Source organism: Coturnix japonica, chromosome 25 (assembly GCF_054131305.1).
Source record: "Coturnix japonica strain WE chromosome 25, WE-NBRP24, whole genome shotgun sequence".
In the NCBI taxonomy this organism is placed as follows: Eukaryota; Metazoa; Chordata; class Aves; order Galliformes; family Phasianidae; genus Coturnix; species Coturnix japonica.
Genome location: NC_140687.1, coordinates 7,343,612 through 7,359,623, shown reverse-complemented (window position 1 = coordinate 7,359,623; position 16,012 = coordinate 7,343,612). Strand labels below are relative to the sequence as shown.

Below are 16,012 nucleotides of genomic sequence, written 5' to 3'. Positions count from 1 at the left end.
GGTTTGTTTCCCTTCTTGCCATCCTGCAGACTTTGCCCATTGGTCACAAGTGGATCCAAACACAGCATACACTCCTAAGGGAGAAGCAGGACTATATTTGTTGATATAATAGGGATATGCTGTAGTGATTTAACAGTGACACAGCAGGATCGGAGGTGGCTGGATACACTTGGTTATTTACTGCATGGAGGGTAGGGTTACGCACACACCTACAGGAGGCCCTCCCATTGAGTCACGAGGCTCAGAGTAGTTCCCCTTTTTTTCTCATGTCTTCAGACCACAGAGGTAAGGAGCTAGGATGTGGCTGGATCCTCTCCTAGTCCCAAGCTTGGTCAAGGCTTTGTGTGGAAGGAATCATACGTGCACAGTCCCTCTAAGACAGAACCTTAGAGAATACATGAAAGCTCCAAAGTAACCATGGGTGTCTTACAGAAGATCTGTATTGAGAAGGAGTCTTGATGTCAAGCTGCAAGGGATCTCTGTGCAGGTGTGAGCTGCAGAAACAGCCCTGCTCGAGGGCAGGTCCTGTGGTGCAGCCCGCTGCTGTGCAGCAGAGCTGGAGGGGCACTTGGGCTGCTCCCTCTTTTGGGGTAAGATGACTGCCTCCTTGCCGTGCTTTGTCTTAAGTCCCCTCTCAGTCTCAGCTGTTGAACTAAGTGTCAGCTACCAGTTGTTTCAGCCTCCCAGTCTGAGACAGCTTTGTGACGGTTCATCTCTTTGAGCCAGACTGTTTCCTGTGCTGCAGCTCATTGTCTTCCTCTGCAAGGCTGGGCAGTGCCCTGCAGAAGGGCTGAGCTGGAACTGGACTGCTGCATTCCCTCACAGCTCCCCTGCCATTTCTCTTCTCCCTGCAGGCTCCAGTTCAACTTCTGCCTTCCAGCCGTGATCATCCCAGCCTGCAGGAGAGCAGCAAATGGCCGCAGCACATCCAGTTGAGGTAGGGGTTGGGGAAGCAGGCAGGAGAGGCCAAGGGGCCAGGGATGTGAATGCAGGGGTAGAGGGAGGTGCCCTCAGCCAGCGTGTGTGTGCTGGGGACAGAAAAGCAGCTGGGGTGTGAGGTTCTGTCCTGTGCGAGCTGCTTGCCTGGGCCTTGGCTGTTCCCAGCAAGGAGCCTCTTTGCTTGCAGGAGCCCGTGAGCTTTGAGGAGGTGGCCGTGTATTTCAGCAGGGAGGAGTGGGCGCTGCTGGACCCTGTGCAACGAGAGCTCTACCGGGATGTGATGTTGGAGACATACCAGTGTGTGGCCTCGCTGGGTGAGAGCTTGTCTGCCTTTCCTCCTCGTTAGGGCACCTTTGGCTGTGCAGAATGAGCCTCTGCAAGCCGGGCCTTGAATAAACACCATGCAGCTACATATTGACTCACACCACAGTGCCAGCAAGAAAGGAGATACTGAAAAGCATGAGTTTCAGAAGGGATTAGTATGCACGGCACTCTGATCAAAGCCACAGAGTCAGTGCTGGCAAGCAGGCATCAGCCAGGAGGGAGAAAACCAGCCCTTGTGTTGTGTGTTGCTTAGTGCCACCAGCTCCAACTCACAGATGAATCCCTGGTTACTGCTATGGAATTGAGGATTTTCCATGCAATTGCCATCAACATTTTGATGCCTTGACCACTGGTAGACTGTAAGAAAACAAATAAGCTGTTGTAAAGTTAATTTGAAAGAAAAAATATCCCTTCACAATGTTCAGAGATGTCAAAACATTCTTTGCTCCAAGGGAAGCTGTAGGCACGGTGTCATTTAGACCTAAATGGTGGTTTCTCCTTGGGGAGGGGCACAGAGTGGAACTGTTGAACAGGCACTGTGCCAGCATGAGGGAAATGCTCTCTTGTTCCCTGTTTCTCTCCCTGAAGCTCCACTTCCAGCCCCCAAGCCCATGCTGATCTCCCTGCTTGAAGGAGGGGAAGACCCCTGGATCCCAGATGTGCGTAGCCCTGAGGCCATGCCAGGAGACCTCAGCCCAGGTGAGGTGGTGGAGGGAAGGGGAATGTTGGGGCTGTAAGAGCCTTCTCTGCCTGTGTTTTATTTTGGGCACCGTGTGCTATTGCTGCATTTCCTCTGTCATCCAGCAGCTGATGGGATCAAAAATACAAAGGAGGTTCCGCAGAGAAATTGTGTAGCGGAAATGCAGCAGAATCGCATCTCTGTGGAAGAAATCAGAAGGGATGTCCAGGAAGTCCTGCAGCAAGGTCAGGGTGAGCACATCAAGAAGCCCCTGGGAAAGCGTCTGGGAATGACACTGAGGAACCCAGTGGACTCCAACATAGGTCCAAAGCAGCCTGAGGAAACCAGGAGCAAGGATGTGTGCCAGATGAAAAAGCAGAATCCATGCACTGAGTGTGAGAAAAGCTTTAAACTGGATTCCAGCATCACTAGCCACCAGTGCACGCACTCAGCAAAGAGGCATTATGAGATCTGTGATTCTGCAGAGAGCATGAAATGGAGACTCCACCCCACTGGCCAGCAGTGCATGTACACAGGAGAGAGAACATCTGAGTGCTCTGACTGTGGAAAGACTTTTAGGGACAGTGGGAGCCTCACTTCCCACCAGTGTATCCACAGAAGAGAGAGACTGTACAAGTGCCTTGAGTGTGGGAAGAGCTTCAAAGAGAGAACCCACCTCACCATCCACCAGCGTGTCCACACAGGAGAGAGACCATATAAGTGCTCTGAGTGTGAGAAGAGCTTCATAAGCAGTTCTGATTTGAAGCTCCACCAGCGCATCCATACAGGAGAGAAACCCTATAAGTGTCCTGAGTGTGGGAAGAGCTTCAAAAGCAGCTCTGAAATGAAGATGCACCAGCGTGTCCACACAGGAGAGAGACCATATAAGTGCTCTGAGTGTGAGAAGAGCTTCATAAGCAGTTCTGATTTGAAGCTCCACCAGCGTATCCATACAGGAGAGAAACCCTATAAGTGTCCTGAGTGTGGGAAGAGCTTCATAAGCAGCTCTGAACTGAAGATGCAGCAGCGTGTCCACACAGGAGAGAGACCATATAAGTGCTCTGAGTGTGAGAAGAGCTTCATAAGCAGTTCTAATTTGAAGCACCACCAGCGCATCCATACAGGAGAGAGACCCTGCAAGTGCTCTGATTGTGGGAAGAGCTTCATAAGCAGCTCTGAACTGAAGGTGCACCAGCGTGTCCATACAGGAGAGAGACCATATAAGTGCTCTGAGTGTGAGAAGAGCTTCATAAGCAGTTCTGATTTGAAGCACCACCAGCGCATCCGTACAGGAGAGAGACCATATAAGTGCTCTGAGTGTGAGAAGAGCTTCAAAAGGCGTTCTGAATTGAAGATGCACCAGTGCCTGCACACAGGAGAGCGACCCTATAAGTGTCCTGAGTGTGGGATGAGCTTTAAAAGGCGTTCTGAGCTGACGCTGCATCAGAGCATCCATCAGGAAAAAGAGACCCTGTGAGTGTCCTGAGTGTGGTAAGAGCTTCAAAGGGAGTTCTGAATTGAAGCTGCACCAGCATATGCACACAGGAGAGAGACCATAGCTTCTGTCGGACATTTTAGAACATTTTGGCCAGGCCTGCATGCAGGGAGATGCCTGGGAACTTGTCTTTTCTCTCCCTCAGAGAATCCCATCTGCTGTGTTACCAGAATGTCTGCACCAGTGAGCTGAAATGGCAGGAAGCCTTGAGTGTGAGAAGGGCTTTGTGCCTAGCAGAGAGCTCCTCACACTCCCAGAAGAACTTCATGCAAAGCTCAGTCCTCATTAAACATTGCAGTCCACAGGACAGGTAGCTACTAGGACTGCATCTCCTGCAGGAAGAGTTTCTCTCAGGGCTGGTGCCTCATTTCTCATGGGAAAACCCCCAGCAGGAGAGACCCTCAAAATGCTGGAGAGCCCAGGGATGAGGGAGACCAATGCTTCTCTCCATGCAGGAAGAGTTTGCAAAGGAGACGGCATCACCGACACCCTCTGCAGAAGGGACTTAACCCAGGAGCTTCAGATGGCCTTTCCTTGCTGCCCAAAACACTTCTCTCACCATGCCCGCTTGCCACTTCTACTCTTCCCACCAGCTGCTTTTTGATGCTGTTTCCTAGTGGAGAAGTGGTTGTGTAGGGATCTGCTGTGTGTCTGTGTGTATGTGTTGCTCTCAGTCATTTCTGGGCGCACTGATGCATCCCAGAGAAGGGTCAGCAGAGCAGTAACGTGGCTCTTGGAGGTTTTCTGAGAATCTTCTGTAGTGGAAAGAGAAGGGGGTGAATAAAGTAGCTGAGTTGTTCTGGAGCTTTCTTCACTGTAGTCTTGTTTTTGCTCTTAAAATAAATGTCAGCATGTGGAATGAGGAGAGGGAAAGGTGCAAGCAGGGTTTCGTTTTGGTGCCCTCTCCAGCCCACTGCTTGCTTCTGGACAAGGCATTTCCTTTCTTAATAGGGGAGATGCTCCAGGCCCTTCACCATCTTCGTGGCCCTCCGCTGGACTCTCTCCAAGAGATCCCTGTCTTTTTTGTACTGGGGAGCTCAGCACTGGACACAATATTCCAGATGAGGCATTAATAGGGCAGAGTAGAGGGGGAGGATCACCTCCTTCGACCTGCTGGACACGCTCTTTTTAATGCACCCCAGGATGTCATTGGCCTTTTTGGCTACAAGGGCACACTGCTGGCTCATGGCCAATCTGTTGTCCACCAGGACGCCCAGGTCCCTCTCAGCAGAGCTCCTCTCCAGCAGGTCTTCCGCCAGCCTGTACCGGTGCATGTAATTATTCCTCCCTAGGTGCAAGACTCTACACTTGCTTTTGCTAAACCTCATCCGGTTTCTTACTGCCCAGCTCTCCAGCCTGTCCAGGTCTCGCTGAATGGCAGCACAGCCTTCAGGCATGTCAGCCAATCCTCCCAACTTCGTGTCATCAGCAGACTTGCTGAGGGTGGTCACTATCCCCTCATCAAGGTCGCTGATGATGTTTAACAAGACCAGACCCAGTACAGACCCCAGGGGGACACTGCTAGTTACACGCCTCCAGCCAGACACCACACCGGCAATGACAACCCTCTGCACTCTGCCAGTCAGCCAATTCTCAACCCACTTCACTGTCCACTCATCTATCCCATACTTCCTCAGCTTTATAAGGATGTCATGGGGGACAGTATCAAAAGCCTTATTGAAATCAAGGTAGACTACATCTACCGCCCTCCCCCTGTCCACCCAGCTAGTGACATCTTCATAAAAGGCAACCAGGTTGGTCGAGCACGACCTCCCCTTGGTGAACCCATGCTGAGTACTCCTGATAGCCTCCATATCACCCAGTTGTCTGGAGATGGCATCTAGAACAAGCTGTTCCATCACCTTCCCTGGGACAGAGGTGAGGCTGACTTGCCTGTAATTACCCGGGTCTTCCTTCTTGCCCTTTTTGAAGACTGGAGTCTTTTTTGCTTTTATAAACAAAGCTCTTCTTGTGGGTTGCTGAGCACTCTGAGGTTCTTTGAAGTCAATTGACTACAAACCTCCTGAGTGGCCCTCTGTATCTCATAGGACTGGCACTGCCAGATTTTCTCTTGTATCCTAGGCATAGCCAAAGGCCATGTAAAAGGTGACTGCTTTTTTCATCATGGCCTTATTAAAGCTAACAAATATTGGCACTAATGGATTTCTGTCACTGAATACCAGTGTAGTCTCCTCTGTTTACTGAAGGCTGTGCAAAAGCTCTTGGACAGACCTAAAGCTGAATACTGAACAGCAAAAGATCAGCTATGAGCACAGGTGTAAGAGGTGGTGGAAATCCATATTGTCATTTGGAGCTGCTAGGCATCCACAATGATGCACGTGGGAATGGCAGCTGGTGAGTAATAAATGCAAAGAAGGACCCAATCAGCGTCTAACAAATACACTGCAGGAAGATAAAGGAAATCCGTTGAGGGTTTGTATCCTTATAGTGCATGAGGAACTACTTGGAAACAGGTTGGGAAAGCAGAGGGGCCAGGAGGTGACCATAGTGGCCTGACGAATGAAAGCAGCCTCAAATAGATTCATCAGACCACCTGCTGTTGGAGCCAGACTCATGCTGAGCCTGCAGTTGCACAAACCCAATGACTTGCAGCATCCAGGCTGTAGGTGCAGGAGAAATACCATGTACCATTGCCTGCTGGTGGGATGTGCATCTGGCTGCTTCCTTGCAGCTTCAGCTCTGCTCTGCAGCTCCCTGTGTCCATGAGGAAAGCATGTCTTTGCTCAGGGGTGCTGTTTGTATGAAGAAGAGCAACTTATGAACTCCTTCTCTTATGTGAGTATAACCTTTCTCCCCTGCAGTCGGAGGGGATTTGCACCAAGAGCCAGTGGAGAGCAGACTTCCTTGTGCACAGCATAGCCAGGACAAAAGAAATTGTGCTACAGACTGTCAGTTCAGACTGTGTGTTTAGGAAAAGTCACTAATTTTGTGTCTTTCCCTCTGGAGTTTAATACAGGGAAAACCAGATAATGAAACAATCAGGCTGTTTATTGTTGGTGCATGAAAAACAAAACTGGAAAAACTACAATTAGTGCCTGCCCTGAGATTCTCCTAGTTGTATGGCCAGATTAATGGATGAAAGTGTTTCCTTTGTGTGTATGGGAGATTAGTTCTGCTTGTCTCTCATTTCATGGCCAGTGGAGCTAAGGATAGCTCAAGGTGTCTGATATATAGCAGAATCAGAACTGAACCCCGGTGTCCTGCTGCCACATCCAGGAGCTGTGAACCCTCCTTTGCTGTCCAGCAGACCCCCAGTGCTGGGCATCCCTGAGAGCTGGCTGCGAGGGATGGAGGAGTTGCAGGATTCCTGCGTTTCTTGCTACCAGCTGCCTCTTCCTGAAGGAGAAACAAGTAAACAGTGAGTACAAGCAGCTGAGCGTGGAAAGGGATAGAAGATGGTATGGGACTTACCACTTTGTCAGTGTGAAAAGGGCTGTTCCCAAGGCAGTATATGTCCCAGAGGCTGGAATGGACTACAGATGGCTGAGATGCTGCATGCAATTGTTTTTCAATCTTTGCTGTGATAACGCTAAAGGCAGGGCAGCTTGATGAATAGACTGCTGAGCTGGCACCTGTGAGCTTTCAGTGGAGTCTGCCTTCATCAGGACATTTTTTTCCCCTCTTTTGCCCATCTCTGAAGAGGAAATAGTGTCATCTGCACAGTGAAACACCCTGAGACCTACAGCACTAAGAACCTGCTACCAGTACCACCAGGGAGAAAATGTTTGCCAAGCAGCCATCAAGTGCTTTTTCAAAGTTCTGCCACACCACATCCATCTTTCTTCCAGCTGCAGAGACCTCCCACCTTCTCACTCCATGAAGGGGATGGAAGATCCAGCCCCAGGCAAGTGGATGGGGTTAACCTGTGGATTCTTCTAGTGCCAGGTTTTAATCAAAGAGCTGGAGTTATGCCAGAGCCAGTCAGCTGTGGTGGTGGGTGTGTGAGAGTCTAGCACATCTTGATTATTAGGGGCATTAAGAAAGCCATTCAGAATTTAGCGATCTCAAACAGCACTAAGTAGGGTGTTAGAAGATGAGCTAATGTTCCCTTTAATACCCATCTTGGTTCTCCTTTTCTTAATTTCTTTTTATTTTCTTCTTCTTTTTTTTTCTTTTTTTTTTTTTTTTTTTTCTCAGACTTTACAAACCTGTGTGAACAATAAAACTAGGTATTGTTTTAATAAGGGACTGCCTCTAAGACACGAGTTGCATTCTTAAAATGCTTTAAATGGCTATGGAGGGAGATGAAGGCCAAGCAGGAAGGACAGAGAATACAAGTGTCCCAGGGATTGGACATGTGCTTGTGGGTCAGCATTGCCTGGAGCACCTCAGTGTCCATTTCCTCTGTCTTCAACCTACACAAACTGGTGCAGCTGGTCAGCTGGGAGTCAGGGCACAGTGCCTGACCTCGCAGTATCAAATACAACTTGGAATCTCAAGGGGGAAATAGTTGGAAAGGAATTCAAGAGGTCACTTAGGCTCTCTCTGTACTGACAACCTGAATAGTTAAATGATTCCTGGTTTTCAAAGTAATGTATATCCTTCCTTGGCACTCGCTGTTAATCAGTGCTTGGTTACAAAAGACTGCAAGTCTTGTTCTGGAGCCAGCTTCCAATTTTTGCAGTGATTCTGTGATGTTCCCATCCTGAGAGCCTAGAAAAGAGTTTGCATTTATGGTTGTATTTGTTTGCACTGGGTTTTCTTCATTCTGTGTTTTGCTGAACATTTCCCCTAAGTGAAGATAAATATCCTAATTTTTATGTGCTGTAACGGTCTCTTTAAAAGTCCTTTGAAAGGGAAAGCCCTTTCCTGATGTGTTTCCCCTCCCTCCAGTCTTGTAACAGAAGCCACAAGCATTTCCAAACAAAGCTTTTTACAATTCTCTTTCTATCTTTTCATCTCTATTTCATTTATATATTATATAAAAATAAACAGGTAATAGAGCATTACCTTAACACAGTGTTTCATCAAGTGAGTTGACACTATCTACAAGTAGTGCAATTCTCAGCAATAAGCCAGATTCAGTAGTCCAAAAATTAAATGTGCAATTAAACTGTACGCTGAGTTACACTGCATTTCTTGCTATTACTGTCTTGAAAAAATAACGATCTGCCTGTTTTTTCCAACTTTTCTCAAGGCAATGAAGACAACATAACTAAAATGGATACACCACCTCAGACGCCTTCCGTTTCATTTCCTTGCATAACACATCACACTCCAGTGAAACTTGGCCTTCTTGTATCTTGCTGCACTGTACTTCCTGTTAAGTATAAATTGAATTGTTTGTAATTCATTTCCCTATATAAAAATTTAATTATAACGTTCATTTTGTTGGGAAAATGTAAAACAATTTTATTCGGTATATTTACAGAATGAAGCTAATAAATAAATATTATTTGAAACTGTAACTGTATTCAAGCATCCTTTTCTATTTTCCTTCTTTCTGATAAGCTAAACTGAAACAAGGATAAATCAAATGGTTCAGTTTAATTTTTCTTGTCTTTTTTTTTTCACTTATTTATTTAAGACAAAGCAATATAACCTTGTGAACTGTTACAAAAGATACCATGCAAAGTAACTAATAAGTAACTCTTCTGAAACTTCGTATCAATTCTCTAAACTGGCTGAAACTACAGGGCAAGGTCTGGTCATGGGAAGATCTCCCCTACTTCCTTCTCCTTCCTCCCCCTTACATTGAAGGCCAAAACAAACAAACAAACAAACAACAACAACAGAAAAAAAAAACAAAACAAAAAAAACCATCAACAAAACAAAAACAGAATACCAGCACAGAGAGAAAGTTATAATCTTATAATCTATACTACTAGCCTATGAAGAATTTTGTCAGGAAAGCACAGTAACATAGCCAGAAGCTATTCTGGTTTTCATGCTTTCTGACAATATGCAGAACAATTTTCATAGCATACAGCAAAATCCAAAAACTAACTTCTTCAGAGCAATTCCAGCATGCTAAGATAAACCACCTGCCTAGATGGTTAAGAATATGGTCCACTACAAGTTGTGGGTTACAAATTCAAGTGGTTTATACGACCTTGCATGTTTACATGCATAGCCTCATGATGCAACAGTTAACTTCAACACCAGAAAAGGAAGAAAAAATCCTCCTGTTTTGCACTCAAATTATGAGCTACTACATTTGATATTAATTGTGATGGTTCAGATGAGGCATATTTACAGAGCAGCTTGGAATACGTGTCCTGTCAACCCCCAACTTCACCAGTAGTATACACAGACTGAAGACTGGTAGAGGAGAATTCAACTGCAAATATTAGGTACTCAATTCTGTTTCTCCTTATCTTCAAGATCGCAGGCTGCAGGCACAAAAGACTAAATATACAGGTACACTATCCAATCCAAGCTAAGAAAGAAGTACACTATCTGCTGTAAGTATGCAGCTCCAAGCAAATATGCATAAGGACCTTCTGGAATCAAAGATACCCTAATTACGGTCTCAGACAAGGGCAGATGCATAAAGCAAACGTTAAAAGACATCATCTTTCACACTACAGAAACGAGTCATATTTCTGCAGTCAGATTAGCTGCAACTAATACACAGTCCAATTATCAATGGCTTATTGGTTCTACCATCATTTACCCTCTACACTGTAGCTCTCTGTACAAAAGAGAGCATGGATTTGGGGCTTGACCTAGAAAACAGTGAGATGATATTTAAGGTGGGGATAGTGTTTTCTTCTCTTTCTGAAGAGAGACACCATTTCACTAGGAATCAGAAGGACCACTTCGTGGCTATTTAAATAAGTGGGCTGTCATCATATAAGAATTAATTTTTATTAATTATATAATTAACTCATAACAACCTTTCCACCTTATTAAAATCAAATTTACAAGATTGAGGGGGGGAAAAAAAGTAACCGTCATCATATTTAAGGACCATAAAACTTTCAGAATAGCAGATCTGGAATGTTCCATTTCAGGCCACTGTAAAAGTGAAAAGTGAGCATCCTAAACATTAATTTCATTGCTTCTTACTACCACATTTCAGTTGGACATCCACATAATCACTGAAGACATCCCGGCACTCTGGGACAATAAAATCTGAACTGGTCTGAAATAGCTATACAGCGTCAGAACTCAGCAGAAGATGATGACACATTTCAGTTTTCCAAAAACAGTATGAAAATTAGGGACAGCAACAACTAGATGTAACAGAGCTATCATGGAAATACCCATCTTCCTTATTCAATTAAGTCTGGCATAAGAAACAAGACCTCAAAGATCATCAAGTCCAACTGTAAACCTATATCTTAAGGAACAAGAAGCAGAAGTATACACGCAACCAATGATATTATTGATTTTACTGAACACAGTAGAGTAAGATAAACTGAAATTAGTAAGAGCACTTAGTCACAACAAAATAATTTATCCTCAGCAGAAGTCAACATTTCAACTTACAAATAAACAAAGTAGTTATTTATAAGCAGAGACTGCTCAATTTGAAGCACGTACTCTGGGCATTACCATCCTTTCATGCGCCCTGCAAGATCTGAGATTTCTGAAGACATTTCTTGGAGAAGCTAAGAACTCTGGGGAAACTGCATCTGTGTGGAAAGCTCAGAAGTTAACCGGGTCTTGAAAATAATTTAAGCATGCTTTGTTCAAGCCAGATAGTGAATTTTTCATTAAGTTAACACTTGTCAAGAGGTCAAAGCAGCCTCTGGTTTTCCCCTCATCATACTTGATAGCTATAAGCTTTGTCCTTTATCTCTGCTGAAAGCTAAGGATGCTGATGCCTCTGTTTGCTTTAAGGGCCTCAGACAACCATCAATTAGGAATTCAAAACATCTGTGACTGTTCCAATCTATGTAATTATAAACTTCTCAGTTCCTAATGAGGAAAATGTGCTTTGACTTCTTAAATCGCTCCAGATCATCTGATTATTTTCCTAATGGAACTACAAAAATTGAAGTGTGCTTGAAGAGAAAGGTATTGCAAATCTGAGAGCTAACATTTTCTACAATGAATTTTATGTTCCTTAGTGAATATTTTGATTGTTCCACCCAGACTTTCAGCTGCTGTTGCTGCTCTGCTCAAGTAACTGATTCTTTTCCAGTCTTGACCAGAGACAATCCATGTACACAAGCCTAGGAACATACAAAGAAAATGTGTCACTCTCAGAACTGCAACTTCAAAACTTACCTTTTTCAGTCGCTTACAAGGACACTTGAGTTTAACCTTCTGGCTGCAGTTCAGAGGACAATCACCTGAATGGCAAATCTCTTCACACCGGTGACCACAAGGCAACTACAAGCAAAACAAGAAATACCCCACCAATGAATAACTGAAATTGCATGCAGTCTATGAACTAGTTTTATTTCAGACACAGCAGCTAAACAGAAAACTCATTCAGCTCATCAGGTTTGTCTTCCTACCTGCAAAACTGGAAAGAAAAAGGTCAACTTATTTCACTAGTTACTCAGAGTTTTTTGGTTCACATAGAATTATTTATCTTTTACTGGGAACGCTTGATCAAAAAACAATTTTTTCTTTCAAATGTTACAGGAACAGTCATCTCCACAATGATTCATATATCGACTGCCCTAACTACATGTATGATGGAGGAATAAAAGTAGATGAAGTAAGAAGAAACTGAAAACTGAAATGAAGTGTGATGTGACCCAGCCTGACCCACAAATTGCTAACAAGAGGGTAGAATTAGAAGCAAAAATACCACAAAACTAGGTTTTATGTGCAAGAACCTTGCAAACTATGCAGGAGTCAAATACAGGCCACCAATATTCTTACACCTGAATTAATTTCACTAAATCCTAAATTTCTACATTTGGTAAATTATCCTGTTTTTGACATCTGATAAATAGCATTTCCTTTTTTTAACCTATCAGTGAAAATTTTAACACTTATAATGAAACTATTATTATTCCTTACTGTATATTATTATTCATTACTGGGATAATTTATATATGCTGCTGCCTTTTAGGGATGTAACAGTGTTCCCAGAACGACATTAGAGATTAAAAAAATAATTCACAAGAATAAAAACAAGTTTTCTTCCACAGCGTGTTGGGAGCTCAACTGACCTTGCTCAGGTCCCAAACAAAATCTTCATAACGATGATTTTTCATTTCCAATTACATAAATCAATACTGTCCAATACTGTTTATAAACAAAGGCAATAACTCATGTAAGATACCCAACTGATTCATTTATAAAGGTAGGTTTAAACAATATCACTCCCTGTACAGAAAGAGTTGGGGGAAAACACACTGGACAAATGACCACAGAGTCTCTTCCAGGATCCCACCTTAAGAGGCAAGAGCTTTTCCATTCATTTACATTTATTTTATCCAGCCATTAGTTCTTATCCACAGACTGAAAAACTTCTCTACTGTCCTTTCATAACACGCTCTTTATTCCCATAATATTCCCTTCATTGAATTCCAACAGCTTCAATCAATGTTTCTTGAATATAGTAGCCAGAACTGCAAGTAATATTCCAGCTGGAAGAACATTGTACAATGCCTTAATTGCAGCTTATTCTCCACAGAATATCTTTCCCTATACATCTTCCACTCTCATGTTCACTTCTCTCCAGTTATCCATGCTGCAACAGTAAGGATTTCTACTGTCTCCCAGGAGGGTTGTTATTGGCCTTGACATGCCCAGTCTCACTGGTTTTTCTGTATCTGTATCATGTCCCAAACGCATGTGTTCTGCTGCACATGCGTTTCCTCAGTTGTCACCTACTGACAACACACCACAAATTCTCATAAGAAAATCCCAACGAGTTTTTGGTGCCAAGGTCATTACTGCAAACAGTGCAAGACTAGCCCTCAATTTGAGCCCTTGGAAAATCCCCTTATTGCCAACATTTCTCGTTCCAATCACTCCTGCAGGAATTTTTGTTGTTGCTTATGGCTTTTGAGGTGGTTGCCCTAAATAAAAAAAAGAACCACAAGCAGTTGTTTCCTTCAGCAAACACCAACTCTCGCAACGATCATCTCTTTTACATGAATTAGCTGTTTACTGTCTGGCACAGCCTCAAGAGCACAAGTGAAGTATGACATATGGGACTACATCTCTTCTCTTTGTCTGGAGGAAAAAAGGAATTGGTCGTTCTATCAAAGAAGGAATTCAGTTTTGTCTTGCACAACTGATCACCTGCAAATCTACTTGAACTCTGCCTCATTGTTAAAAGATGGGTTAGATGCTCATGATTAAGCCTTGCACATGCTGAAGTCAGGCATGCTTCCATTAATAATGTCAAAGCCTGAACAGCTACATACCACCAGAGCACAGCACAGGAATATACTTAATGCAATACCAAAAATCGTATTTGCTCATTGAGTTCATACACAGCTCACATTCAGTGGGATGCAGGACAAGAATGAAGCTGACAGTTTCAGCTGCTTCTCAACCCCTGCAGTGCAAACACAACATAAACTCATGGGAAGCAGTTCTATGAGTGGCAAAACAACAGCCCCAAGAGCTAAGAGAACAGAAGCAATCCAACCAGTTCTGCCAGATAAGTGCTGTAGTGGGAAGGGAGGTGGTTTTGTCCATTTATTTTTTGCAAATGTTGAGGTGCTAAAATATAATGTGTTTATCCCCTTAGATCTTTTTCACTGTAAATATTCTGTTGTTAATAGCTAGTAAACTAAAGGCTGAAAAGAACAGGCTTTATATTTGTCATAGCAAGCCCATTAAAAGAAAGCAGTATAACCCACAACTCTGAAAACAATCAAACAGAAATCTTCATGAGCGTTTTCCACTTTGGGAATGCATTTAAATCCTAACATTATGCCTGGTGATGACAAAAACCGTCAACATTTATGGATGCTTAATCATTGATTAATTAACCATTAATCAAAAAGACAAACATCTCAAAGCTTCAGGAGAATACTGTATTCCATTGAACCTAAACTGCACCATGCCGAACGTGGTGGAGTTACAGAATACACTGATTTTTAATAAACATTAGTTTTCCTGAGCTCTTCTGGTAAACCAAGCTCAGATTCTGACACTGAAAAGGAAATTCTCATAAAAACTAACCTGGTATTTACTTGTGGGCTGCTAAGATAACACAAAAACATTTCAGATTTGGTGATGAGGAGACAATTCTATTTAGGCATGAAGAAATTAAGAAGAACAGAGAGTACTTCTGAGGTTATCAGAACAGGACTAGGGAAAGCAGGAGGAACAGAAAAACAAGGACAGGAACTACATGAAGCAGGACTGTGCTAACACATTTCAAGAAAATTACTAAGACAAAACTAGAAACACAGGAAGAGAAGAGAATGTATTTTTATGTAACTGATTACACTACAAAGTTTTGCATGTAGATGAAACAAGATAAATCCATATCTACAGGAATGAGAAGAGTTAACCAAAAGCCTTATCCAACTAAAACAGACCCTGCTGTACTGAGTCTTCTGTTCACATCCCACTGAATTCAATTCTAAAAAGGCCCTGCTCTACAAACGATGCAATTCTGAATTGCAGACTTGAATTCAGTAGTACTACTGGATGGATTTTAAACCTCAGACTGAGTCTTGGGAATACATCCAGAAAAATCTCAACAGTTAACATTAATCAAAGTCAAAGAAGAGATATGGAAAAAATCTTTGAAGAGAACCTGAAGTACAGGAACACACAGTTCATGTTAAGAGATTAGAAGTACTCCTGAAAATAAAGAGGAGGAATGTCACGGGTTACTTAGATTTACCTATGCCCGTGACAGGGGAAGCCACCCCGTGGGCCCCCCTCCCGGGGCCCGGAAAGGAGGGGAAAAAAGGGAGTGGGATAAAACAGCGACAATCTAAGGAGGAAAAACTTATTTTTCTAAATATGATACCGAAATACAAGATAACACAATATAATATAATTGAGGCTAACAAATTGAACGAAACAGAGAGAGAGAGTCCCCGAAAACCGAGAGGCCTACTGTGAACTCTAGGCGACACGGCTGGAACACTTCCCCCTCTCCGAGAAGTTCAAGAGAAGAAGGAGGGCACTCCAGCCTGGGAACGAGATTATACAGCGTCCTGGTCTTATCAGCGTCCGTGACTTATCATTAACCCTGTTGTTCTCTGGGATATGTAGTCTTCTTCTGTGGACTGCACATTCAATAGAAGTATCCATACTTTACATGATGTTATGATGTGGAATACTGATACTGATTACAAAACCATGACATTCCACCCCTTATTCTACATTATTACATCATGGTAAATATATATATACATATATATACACGTATGTAAAATTATGATAGCTAAACAGTAGAATTACATGTAACATAACTAAATGTACAACTATAATAACTAAAATACACTACACATGCAAACATATATACATATAAATACATAAAATTATTGACTGCACTCCCCCAGCATCAAATTCCCTTGTGGTACACATTGAACATCCCCATCCTTCTGCATTACCCACCAAGTGCACCCAGGTCCCTGGGCAAAGACAGTTCCACGGATAGGTTTGCCCTTTCCAGAAGCTGGAAGGACCCAAACAGCTTTTCCCAACATGTTCTTTACATGTACAAC

At 43.4% G+C, this 16,012-nt stretch overlaps 1 long non-coding RNA gene and 1 pseudogene across 1 annotated transcript; one reads left to right on the top strand and one right to left on the bottom strand.

Annotated features, from left to right (window-relative positions):
- Nucleotides 1-1,537: 1,537 nt before the first annotated feature.
- Nucleotides 1,538-16,012, top strand: part of LOC146756874 (uncharacterized) — a 30,804-nt pseudogene continuing 16,329 nt past the window's right edge.
- Nucleotides 6,426-7,103, bottom strand: LOC146756875 (uncharacterized). Its single transcript, XR_014937187.1, has 2 exons — nt 6,870-7,103; nt 6,426-6,794 (listed from the first exon to the last, which is right to left on the bottom strand). It is a non-coding gene; the product is annotated as an uncharacterized LOC146756875 (long non-coding RNA).